The sequence below is a fragment of the Betta splendens genome, chromosome 1, assembly GCF_900634795.4.
Source record: "Betta splendens chromosome 1, fBetSpl5.4, whole genome shotgun sequence".
Lineage (NCBI taxonomy): Eukaryota > Metazoa > Chordata > Actinopteri > Anabantiformes > Osphronemidae > Betta > Betta splendens.
The window spans coordinates 6165795-6173527 of record NC_040881.3 but is presented as its reverse complement, the minus strand read 5'-3'; positions in this window follow the sequence as shown (position 1 = coordinate 6173527).

Below are 7733 nucleotides of genomic sequence, written 5' to 3'. Positions count from 1 at the left end.
AAGTCAGCGATGGCTTCTAGTGTTAACACGCGGCATGTTAAGAAAAAACCTAAGAGGAAAGGATTAGTAGGTTTGCTGCCTTATAATGAAATGAGGAGATAGATGGGGAGATAATGCCCTTTGTCTTGCATATGAATTAATACATATAATATTATGTAAACAGCAATAGCAAACGTTTTGATGAGCAAAACATCTATATATATTTTTTGCCTCGTACCTCATTTGTAAGTTACTTTGGAGAAGAGCCTGCAAAACTAAATACTATATTCAGTGTGGTGGTTTTCAGCCAAATTTAAGCGAGTTAAGCTGGAACCTCCTACATGGAATAAGATAAATCGAACCTAAAAAGACAAACATTCTCTTTCAAAAGGATCCATGCTTCTCACTGACAGAAGCAGTGATGTCAGAGGAGACTCCAGCATGCTGTCGAATACAGGTTCCAGACTTTCAGCTGCTGTAGAGCAGAATAGGAAAATGCTGCAGACAGCCAATGATACATGAGTCATTGATTCATCACAAATTCTACTATACTTTTACTTGCAGTTTGTGTGGATGGGCTTGATTTGAATTATATGTAAATGTATAAAACTTCTTATCAGGGAGTTTATCTTTCTTACATTTAATGTTCCATTTTTAAGAGCTCAAGGTCATAAAAAGACACATACTGATTTAACCAAGGAATGAGCCACAGGGATCAATAGCATAAGCATGAACATGTGTGGCCTCTTTTCTCAGAAACTGCTGCTTGTCAACATGGGCCTATAAACACTGCAACATTCCCTTCCAATTCTCTTGTGTATCAACAGACACAAGGACAACACAGGCTGGGACATCTAGTTCTAACATTTAACATTAAATTATTATACAGATATAATAGTTATCAACAGTAGTTAGAATTAAATAAGTCTTAAAGCTAAATTAAACCTGTCATTCAATTGAATCTGCTACTAGTTTCACATCACAAGTCCAACCCATCTCTTTAACTATACTGTGGCTATCGCAGAGCAACAAGACCTACTGCACGTCACAGTACATAGGTCGCTTCCAGCTGCGCAGACAAGCATCGCCTCCTCATCGTTTCCTAGTTGCTTTTTTTCCTTTTGCGTTTGCCGCGGACACACACAGTAAAAACTACTGTGAAGCGGTCTCACCTTTACCTTAAACTATTGACGGATGTTGCCTGCGACCAATGGAAACGCATTCAAACTAGAACCGTTAGCTGATTGGCTTGTTTTGTTAGAAGCCATTGGATTGGCTGAGCTCAGGCCTTTTCAGAGTTTCAAACTACTAAAGGAAACACAAAAAAACTGAGATTCTGAAAGGAGTCCAGAGAGTTGCATGATCACAATAAAACACATCGGCCAACACATTTTTAACACTTTTAATCTAATTCCACGTTTCATAACTTCTTGAAACATATGCAACTTGCTTCTAGAATTCATTGTATTTTAAAGTGTTGTTGATGGAAGAAAAGCACAAGTCTAATCCAGATTTGTTCAACAAATCCTCTGTAGCACACAAATATGAATTAACTTTAAATAAATAAAAACAAGCAAAGATGAGGCTAATTTAATTCCTCTTTCAAATACTTTTTGCAGTATTATTTATTATAATTTATGGGGAAGACTTTTCCCCATGACTGTTGACATGTGAAGCATGTGCTTCTCTTCTTTTAAGGAGAACTTCTATTTTTAAGCAGAGCAACTTTAAATTAGGTCATTGAGTCCTGACTTCTATAATTTCTACTGACAAAAAAAACAACAAAACTGAAATAATGATTTGTTATTTCCTAAATAAATAAGTTGATTAACAAGTCTTTAAATGTGTCATTAGACCAGGGTTATTAAGGAATAATACATTCATTGTTAATAAAGCATGTTCTCATGCCTCAAACTGCAAAGTCAACAAAGAAAATGCTGAGAAAATCGAATTCCTCACTGAACTTGGAGACAAACAAAGTCGAGCAGCAAAACTCGTGATGGCGCCACGGCCACAAACAAAACCGAAAACACTGCAAGTCTGTTTACAGCTTTAGATTTCGCCCGTCATTTCATTTGAAATCCACATCAGTAAGATTCTCCTCCATCACACAGCTTGAAGGCGGCGCATATATTTCTTTTACCAGCATCTCCACTCAAACGCCTTCTTCTACAGACAGGTTTTCTGAGCTCACTTTCAGACAGTTTCACCTGGGCTGGAGGTTGCAGCCAACATTCGCTACAGTGAATTTCCTTATTATATCAAAGTCAAAGACACCGAGTGATACAGTCTTTGTGTTGTGTCGCATTGAAGCCAACTCAGTTGATTGTAGCGATTGTAAAATCACGGATGCAGGCAAGTGGCAAGTGACAGAAAGACATCGACAGCTGCAGCATCCCTTCGCCACCCCATGGATATGCAACTGTCCAGGAGTTTGACCTTTCAGCTGGTGTTCGTGCCCAGTCTGAGTCTGGGGCGGTTTCTCTTTGTTGTTAGGTTATTTATAGGTTAGGTCATTTTATAGTTTTACATTTTACCACAGATTGATATTTTTGTTGTGATTTGGTGCTTTATGGAGATTTGAATTGAAAATTTAAATTAAATGAAACCTGCTGGTCTGTTTGTTATTACCATTTTATTAACAACATTAACAACAGCTCCAACTGCTGTTCCAGCTTTTTGAGCGTGTGATCCTGCAGTTCATGTGTACCTATATACAGTCTACATTCTAGCGATTACATCAAACACAGCAGTAACTTAATCTGGTGGAGTGGGATGAGCTTGGGCTGCAAATGCAACGCTGACCATCAGTCTTCATGTGTCACAACACACACTTGCATAACTTGTAACACATGCATTCACACAAACATGTAGCTGCATACTGGTGTTATTTCCCATGTGGTCCCTGACACTCAGGTGATGTTGATGTACTGTGTTTGTCTAGACTTCGTGGTCAGCGGGCTTTCAGGCTGAACTGTATATAGAAGTGTAGATTTACAAACACTGGGCCTGTGCAGAACTCATAAAACCAAATAAATCGCACATGGCTTCACTGTTCAAGGTGAAGGTGGCGAGCTAATGTTAGCAAACACTGATAAAACAGCACCTGGGATGAGCTATATTTAGTATTATATCCTTTCCTTGTCCTTGAAGTGACGAAAAACTTGTTTCTGGCTGTAGCTGAGAAAACATAACTTAACTGTGCTTCCACAACAATGCTGCGGAGTGAGATATCTGGAGGAAGTGCTTTTGAACGAAGATGCCGCTGTGTGAGGATGCAGAATGAAACTATGCAGAAGTACAGAGCGTATGAAGAGCTAAAGCTGCACGGCGCATAGTTAACATTCACAAAATGCCCTTGGACAAACATGTACAAAATAATAGGCTGCAAAGCTGCATGAGCAACCTTTTGCAATAATGCAGCTTGTTTTACTATATGGTCTTTTTCCTGGGGTTGTCCCTCTGTCCACGGTGGATCGAGCCAAAGTCCAGGTTCAAAAAAGGTGTCATATTACTAAATACATGTAGAAAAGTGAAAAAGTGGAGGATCTGAAGTTGAACGTGACGGCAGTTGGGATTGAGTTTCCCCAAACGCAGAAGGTGCATGTACGGTATTGTTCATGTTCAATGTGCAAGTACTGTATTGTTCATCTTGGATTTCAATTTGGCAATGAGTGCAAGAAAGCAAGACATAACCAGCTGGGCATTAAAGCAACATGTCAGAGCCAGAAGTTAAGTAGGAGAGACTTTTCCCAGTGTGAGTAATTAAGCTGTAAACCACTGGTTTATGTACGACTCCATCCTCATTCTGTGCTGGAAAAGCCAGTTGTCTACTGGAGGTCTCTGAATCAGTTACTGTACAGTAGTACAAATGTTGTACTGTTTGAAAACACAGCACCACAGAGCAGCCTGTGTTCCTTGTTCACGGTGCCATAAAGAATTCTCCCAGATATGACGTGGGGGCACAGTGAGAAACAAAAAAAGTTTCGTGTCAAACATGCTAATTACTGCAGACTGTCTGCCTGAGCTGAGAGAAAAAGCCACAGGAAAAACAACATAAATTCTGGAGAACTCGCATAAACTGAAAACCCGGAGCAGTTAATGTGCACAAACAGGACAGTGTCTATAAGATGTGTTTTAATGTCTGTGCTGAACTAACATCAGCATCAGGGCCAATGGCAACTTTACTGAGGAAATAAATGGAGATGTCTACAAATGCAAACATATCCAAACATATCAGCAAGTGCCAATGAAAGCCCTTCACTGGTTCCCCCTGAAGGAGGGTTTTCATATGTTGCCAGACCATTTGACCGATGAAACCATGTTTGATTTGCATGTTTATATGAAGTCTATGCTAACCTTTCCCTGCTTTATTTCCAGAAAGCAGTCCACGTCCAGTCCGTCTGTACCCGGTGCCGGGAGAGCCACAAAACTCAGGTGTGGCTTTGTTTCTTAGTTGTGAGGTAGGTAGGCATACAGTGTGCGACTTGTCTAGTTAAGTACTGGTTATCACACTCGAACACAGGTGGAGTCAGATAGTCTACACAACTGAGAAGTAAAAATACAAGTAAATGCTGTACATACAAAAACTAATGAGACCTAACATCACATCTTAAAAAAATCTAATGTTATTTGAATATTAAATGTTTACACATGAATGAAAACATCATGAATGTATTTTAATGGCTAATGGAGCCTCTAGTCCATCTAAACCTGGCAGACTGAACCTTTAATACTGGGACTGTGCCCAACAATCACTGTAACGTAATGTAACTGGATGACACTGGGCCGTTTGCATGGAGTGGTGGCTGCACAACACTGTCTGTAATGTAACCAGCGCCTCTGTGTTCCTTTGAAGCTTCTTGACTATATCCACTTGTGCCATTTCTGGACAAAATATCGCAGATTTCAAGGAGTGTGTTAAAGAGATGAGAAAAAACAACACGGTAAGAAAAGCCACAGGGCTGAATAAAAGATTAAACCTCGCACATGTTCTCCAGCGTCACTCACATGTTCTCTATGACACTGTCCTGCAGAATATCCTGCGGAAGTCCGATGCTATGCTGTATGCGCCGTCCATTGATGACATTGAAGTAAGTGCTAAATGTGTGCTTTTGAGCCTTTGATGAGTGATACACGTGTGTAAAAGCTCATTCATGACTGTTTTTGTCCTTAACCGTGCAACATATATCTCACGGAGCCTGATTTGACTATGTTTTACCTTTAATTGTAAACTCTGTGACGGATTCTTTAGCCGATATTGACGCCCTGGACAACAAAATTTATACTCATAATTCCTAATGGAATAAATGGTCCAGTAACTGTATGTTTCTGCACTAAAGTGTTTCCTTCTCCTCTAGAGTAATTGTGAATATGTGTCACTCAAATGCTACACAGAAGAGTTGATGATGGTCCTTGATGAAGAAGAAATCAAATTCTACACAGACTGCATCTTTGAATTTAATAAAACTCTGAACCATCCATCTGTAAGTTCCCTGTAATAAATCATTCTTGGTTAAAAAATACAAATTCTCTTTATGCTTTCACCTTAAACCACTATTAATTGAGTCTCTTTGTACATTTTAGGATGGATGTCCAGTATGTGAAACATACCCACTTAAGAATATCACCATATTCCTGAAACGACTGGATACTCTGTTGGAAAAACTGATTACACAGAATAATGTATAAAATACTGTAAGCTACAAATGTGTGTATTTGTATATAGATGTATATGTTTGTACACAAGTGTAAATAATTTTTTTTGTGTAGTACGTGGATACTGCACGTATTACTTCATGTTGCAGACCAGACTCATTTTAATGTAATAACAGAGGAAGCGTATGAATGGTAGTTGTGTATGTGCCAGACTTGCCGTGTTCTGACTTGTGACTTGTGATGCGTGTCTGTCGCTGTGTCACAGTTGCCTTTCAGTCGTGCAGTTTTGTATCAGGAAGCAGCAAGTACTTATACAAAACGTGCATACTGCAAATGTTAAGCTTATTTCCATACACTACTGAATGTAATACCTATAATCCAGTATAAGCCCAGTGAGCTAATGCGGAGTATCAGCTCCTGCTCCAAGTTTGAACTATGTAGCCTTTTAATGTCTTTCGTCTTTGTTTTATCATTATTACTACTGTAGGTTCACAATCAGTGTTAGTGGGAAAATACAAGCAGCTACACTTGTGTTTTGTCTGAGTAAATGATTACTTAACAATTGCATTTGAAAAATATCGCTTTTGCGTTATTGTGAGGGACGTGATAGAAAATGCAGCGTTCATTTTACCAAGTCGACAACAGGACAGGTGCAAAGAATGACACTGCAAACAGGAAGTGACATCACACACACCATACAAGACAAACACCGCAGCGCCCGCGAGAGTTAAACTCTGGTCGTTCACTTTGTAAGTCGAGCCAAGTGTGACTTCTCTGTGTTGGTGTTGTAGCGTCATTTAAAAACACTGAGGAGAATTTAAACTAAAACCATGAGGTGATTTTTAAACCAGCTGAGTGAAATGTGAGACACGGTTTATGATACGGAGCAAACAGTAGAAATGTGGAGTTTACATCATACAAACAAACTGGACCCACACATAGGAATGTGCTGCCACCCCTTTGGATGTGGGTTTACTGATGAGAACTGCATGAAGCTAATAAACATTTTCTTTGTTCATAAGCTTTTGTTTACATTGTGCACATTTTAGACAAACTGTTGCATTTTGTTGTGTGGCTACTTTGACAAATGTGACTACGACAAAATAAACTGTGACCCACTCCTCAAACGTGCCTCATAGTTCTACCAGAGGTCAGAAGCCTTTCGATACCTTCAGGAAAATGGAAAGAAATAATAAGCGTCATCCTGAGTTCCTCCAAGGAAGAACTGCACTATATGATGCCAGCCATGCTGGACAACTGCTGGGTAACATTGGATTCATTCAAGACTCAAGATTCAACAAACTGCATTAATCCCAGAGGGAAATAATAAATAATAAAGTAATTAGACGTTAATGGACACAAATGTCTCCTCAGCTCATTTGGTCAACAAGCATTTTAATCATTAATAAAAATGCATTATTCTGCTTATGTTGGTGTGATGGCTGCATCCCCAGTCACACAGCTCTGCATCTCACCTGTTTCCTGGAGTGACAGAGGGCGGAGCTGGAGCTCACAGGCAAAGCCCCACTGCTTGACCACTGGAGGGGTTTTGTGTCTTTAATTGTTAACTTAGGTATGGATTGATTTAAGTAAGATTAACTGATAACGTGATTTATGGTTAGGTTTTGATTATTGTGAACGAGTTTGTGTTTTGTTGCCTTAGATAATGATTTTCTGTTGTGTTGTTTTCCCCTTTTGGGGTCAGTCTTGGTTTAACCAGTCAGGATCTAAGTTCCCTTTGTTCAGGTGGGGGAGGTCTGCTGTTTGGTGAAGCATGCTGGGGGATACGTCATGTTGGCCTATGTGCATCTATGAGGAACCCTCTTTTTTGTAATAAATACTTTTTTAACTTGGGCTTTTATGCTGACTGGCTGTTCATCACAGCTGGATAGGCCACGTTCGTCATCTTTTGGTTTCCATACCTCACTCAGCTAATGCTACAAGCACACGCGAGGACCATCAGGATGTCAGAGGTGCGACCAGGACTTTCTTTCTCCAGGAATGTTTGTCGCCTGTGGAATTACAGCTCATTACACCCTGTACCACATCCAATGATATCAAACAGTTTCCTTTTCCAAAAAACAAAAGACAGTAGC